Consider the following 5,397-nt stretch of genomic DNA (forward strand, 5'->3'; position numbering starts at 1 on the left):
AAGGAAGTGTGTGGAGGACCCATCTCTGCTTCAGGAAGCACATAATATATCAGAACTGGACTGGTTTAAAATTTCAACTATGTGCAAGGCAAATAGCTTACCTCCCTTACATTTCTTCTGGCCTCTCCAGCACCATTTTTGAGAGAGATTATTCTTTCTCCATTGAACACATTTGCTCCTTTCTCAAACACCCATTGTCTATATCTGCAGGTCTATTTGCAATTTCTCCATGACAGTTACTCAAATTTTATGTCTATTCATATCAAGTTATTTTTGATGATTGTAGCTTTATTTTTTAAGTCATTTTCTTGTAAATCTTGAAATCAAGGAACGTATAATCTCCAAATTTGTTCTTCACTATTTTCATAATTATTATTTCTCCTCTATATTTTCATTTTTCTTTTGTTTTGGCTTTTGTACCACACCATGTGGTGTTCAGGGCTTATTTCTGGCTCTGTGATCAGGGGACTATTTGGGGTGCTAGGGATACAGGAAGTCAATATGAGTTCTGTTTCTTTTAACCATGTTATATTAGGACTTCTTTTTATTATTATTATGAACTACACTGGTGCATTCTATACATTAATGATTGTAAACATGGACATAAAATGATAGGTTTAATGCAAATTCAGAATCATCTATTTACTTTTGTCATTAGTTTAAAATAAATTTCACTATATCAAACTTTATGGAGTTCTAAAAGAACTTCTTATAATCTTATACAATTAAGGAAGTTACAGCAAGGTATAGAAAAAATGATTTTCATGATTGCTATATAAACAGCTAAGTTTTAGTTTAGTATACTACAAAGATAGCTGTTACTTTCTGGAAGTAGAATGCTTTAAGTATTCCTCCTACATTTACTCAGCTCACAATTTTTGCACACACATAATTTTCTGACAAATATTTGCATTTTAGTATAAACTAACAGTAGAACTGAAGGTGAAGTTTTTATATTATTTTAGACTGTAGATGATTAAAAAATAAAAAGATGAATATGAGATATATAAACACTCATAAATAAAAGCTAATATATTCAAATATCCTTTGAAGTAAGAAATCTGTGGTTTATTGTGAACTCATTGTTTACAAGTATGATCCTATTAAACTCAAGTGATTAGCATCCCAAATGCTATGCTATACTAACAAGAAAGAGAGTGATCAATTTTTGCATTTTATAATTCAAATTTTGTTTCCTCCCAACGACAGATGAAATTATGTATTTTCTTACTGCCATTCCAGTATTCTAAAGATCATCTAAAGGACATGGAGGGGCGGCCTCTCCGCAGCTGCACGAGCGTGACTCCAGACTCCAGCTAAATTTTTTGGCATGGGCAGCTCCGCGCATAATGTCTCCAGACTGAGAATTAAGCTGAGGCCCCATGCCTGCCGAGGAGGGAAAAGGTATTTCTCTCTCTCTCTCTCTCTCTCTCTCTCTCTCTCTCTCTCTCTCTCTCTCTCTCTCTCTCTCTCTCTCTCTCTCTCTCTCTCTCCTCTTCCTTGCGGGGTGAAGAGCGTGGTGACCACCATATTATGACGACCACAGATGGGGTTTACAAGCTTGCAATGATCCAATATCTGGAAGAAATCTCCCGGGACTTAGTTGCCAAAGTACAGAAATCCAAAAGAGACCTCATATCTCTTCACAACAGGTCTGACTCTAGTGGGGTACTCCTAACAATAATAGTGAGGTTTGCGTTGAAATATTGAATGCAACCAAAGTAAATAGAAAGTAAATGAAATTTATCAGTTACAAGGTAGGGGTGTGTGTGTGGGGGCGGGATGGGAGGTGTACTGTTTTTTTTTTTTTTTTGGTGGTGGGATATGGGCACTGGTGAAGAGATGGTTGTTTCAGCATTGTATAACTGAGACTTAAGCCTGAAAGCATTGTAATTTTCCACATGGTGATTCAATAAAATAAAATTCTTAAAAATAAATAAATATAATAAAAATAAAGGACATGGAGGGTAGCATGCTTAGTGAAATGAGTCAGAAGGAGAGGGACAGATAGAATGATTGCATATATTTTGTGGGATGCAAAATAAAATAATCTGAGCCTAATACCCAGGGACAGTACAAACAAGGGCCAGAAGGATTGGTTCATGGTTGGAAGCCTGCCTCAAGTGCTGGGAAGAAGGCAGTTGAGATAGAGAAGGGATCACTATGACAAAGATAGTTGGAAATGATCATTCTGGGTAAGAACTGTGTGCTGAAAGTAGATTAAAAAAACAAACATGATAACCTCTCAGTACCTGTGTCACAAACCATAATGCTTGAAAAGAAGGCACACAGATACAGAGAGAGAGAGAGAGAGAGAGAGAGAGAGAGAGAGAGAGAGAGAGAAAGAAGGAAAGTGTCTGCCACAGAGACAGGCTAGGGTGGTGGTGGTGGGAGGGAAACTGGGGACAATGGAGGTGAGAAATGTAAATGGAGGGTGAGTGTTGGAACAGTGTATGACTGAAACCTTATCATGAACAGTTCTGTAATTGTGTATCTCACAGTGATTCAATTAAAAAATAAAAAATAGAAAAATGAAGTTCAATATATATGTGTGTGTATAGATTTCAACATTTTATTTTGGGGTATTAATTAAATTTAATTTTAAAATAGATTTAAAAAATTTTTTTTAATTGAATCACCATGTGGAAAGTTACAAAGCTTTCAGGCTTAAGTCTCAGTTACACAATGCTGAATACCCCTCCCTTCACTAGTGCACATATTCCACCACCAAGAACCACAGTAAACTTCCCCCCACCCCCCCACCTCCCCAGCGCTTAACCCAGCCTGTGAGATGAAAAATTTCACTTTACTTTCTCTTTACTTTGATTACATTCAAACAAAAAACTCACTATTAAAATAGTAGATATTTACCTTTTTAATAAGATTTTGGCATTCTCTGTGGACTCTACATCTCTTTCACTATCCTGACCCTAGTTAAGTGTTAGAATTGGGTTAGGGATAGTAAGATATTATGCATTTATGAATTATAAGAATGATTTTTGTTTATTTGTTTTAGGGCAAAAGGGCTTACTTCTGGCTCTTGACAGGGATCACTCCTGGTGGTGTTCAGGGGACAATCCATATGTGGTGGTGGAATAGAACCCAGGAAGTCTGAATAGAAGGCATATGCTTACCCCATACTATCTCTTCAGTACCAATATAGTTAGAATGGCCAAACAACTGGATGCAAAAAAATTAAAAGCAATCCTACCAAAATTACAGTGAATTTTTCAGAGAAATAAAACAAAAATTCTAAAATTAAAAAAAAAACCTGAATATCAAAGCAATCTTGTTAAAGAAGAAAGCTGGACTCATCATATTACCTTATTTACAACCTTTATAACATTATATTAATTTTTAAAACATGGTATTTGTCATAGTAGATCCATAGGTCAGTGTAATAGTTTCGAGAATTTAGAAATAATTCCCACCACTATTATCAATTTATAACAAAGGAGTCAAGAATATACAATAGGGAAAAACATAATATATTTAATTTATAGAGTTGGGAAAATGTAACAGTTACAAGCAAAAAAAAGGAAAGAAAGAAGGAAAGAAAGTAAGAGAGTAAGAAAGAAAAAAGAAAGAAAGTAAGAAAGAAAGAAAGAAAGAAAGAAAGAAAGAAAGAAAGAAAGAAAGAAAGAAAGAAAGAAAGAAAGAACAGAGGGAGAGAGGGAGAGTGAGAGGAAGGAAGGCAGGAAAGAAGGAAGAAAGGAAGGAAGGAAGGAAGGAAGGAAGGAAGGAAGGAAGGAAGGAAGGAAAGAAGGAAGGAAGGAAGGAAGGAAGGAAACTGAGACTCTTATAGGAATCAATAAGTAAATATTTAAATGTGAGACATAAAATTACAGAACTCCTCAAAAAACAAACAAGCAAAAAAAAACCAGGGAAGAAATCTCCTTGATATAGGTCTTGAAAATAAGTGGTTCCATTTGGTAACAAAAGGAAAGAAAACAAAGGCAAAAATAAACTAGTAGAATCACATTAAATCAAAACACTTTTGCATAGGAAAGGAAATAATCAATGAAGTTAAAAGGCATCCCACAAAATGAAAAAAAATTGAAATTCATATGTCTAATCATGCATTGATAGCAAAAATGTATTGATAATTCATGTAACAAATAGCAAACAGGTATATAAAAAGAATTCAACATCACTACTACTACACAACATCAACATCACTATCAGTAACCATAAATCAAAACAACAATTACATGTCATCATTTCACAAGTATTTGCAACTGATATTTTCAAGAAGACAATAAATAGTAAGAGCTGATATATATGTGGACGTCAAGGGCATTTTGGCAATGTTGGTAACAAGTAAACTAGTGTCATGAACATGGAAAAATGAGTAAAGTTCCTCATAAAAGCTTAAGAAAAAACTTCTCTTATGAAAAAGTTTTCATATGATACAACAACATCATTTCTGGATAGCTTTATGTAAATTTATGTGATACACTAACTTGAAAAGATATATATGTCCCTTTGTTGCAACATAATGTATAGTATCTAGGAATTAGAAACTACCTCTGTCTATTGACAAAAAAAAAAACAGTGACAGACACACAAGCACAACACACACACACACACACACACGCACACACACACACACACACACATATATATATATATATATGACAAAAACACAATAGAAATGGAATAGTATTGAGCCATAGAAAAGAATAATGGCTTGCCCAGACAGGTGTATGCAACCCTCTCATCCACACCCAGCCAGTTGGAGCTGTCCCGCCACTGCAGCCCTCCAGTGCTCCGGTTTCAGGCCATTGGCTCAGTTCCTCAATAGGTTGCTGGGGGTGTGACCTGTCTGTTGGGGGAGTGGCCTCAAGGGGACATGGCCTCCTGCTGGCCACAGTTTGTTTTCTCCTTCCCTGCTCTGTGGACTTAGGTCACAATCTGTATAACCTATTTCTTTGAGGAACACCCTGGCCATCTCAATCACTATATGGCAATAGTCCATTAGACTACTTTAATTTACAAAAACTGTCAGTGAACACAAGAAGCTGCACAAGCCCTTTATAAAGAAAGCATAGCCTCAAGTCTTCACTAGAGGCCCCACATAAACCAGGAGGAGCGCCTGAGAGTAAGGAAGTATTCTACTGGGAAAAGTTTTCTGTTAGCAATAATCGTGCCTCAGATAAACCTCATTGGCTATGATACTGCCACTGTGCAAAGCTAGGAAGTATTCTAGAAGGGAAAAAAAGACTACCATCATCGACTTAGCTCATCCATCATCCCCTCTGGCAGCAAGAGGGAATAGGGATGGAGAACTGGAAGGTTCCACCTCTCTAGTTCCATACCAATATGAAGAAACAGCAAAAATTCCCACCATGAGGAGAGGATGAAGAAAATATTCCAGAAGCTTCAACAGGGGTTACA

At 36.1% G+C, this 5,397-nt stretch overlaps 1 pseudogene; it reads right to left on the reverse strand.

The window, feature by feature from the left end:
- Positions 1-5,113: 5,113 nt before the first annotated feature.
- LOC129401215 (U4 spliceosomal RNA) lies at positions 5,114-5,195 on the reverse strand (annotated as a pseudogene).
- Between the last annotated feature and the right edge of the window lie 202 nt (positions 5,196-5,397).

This window comes from Sorex araneus, chromosome 1 (genome assembly GCF_027595985.1).
Source record: "Sorex araneus isolate mSorAra2 chromosome 1, mSorAra2.pri, whole genome shotgun sequence".
NCBI lineage: Eukaryota > Metazoa > Chordata > Mammalia > Eulipotyphla > Soricidae > Sorex > Sorex araneus.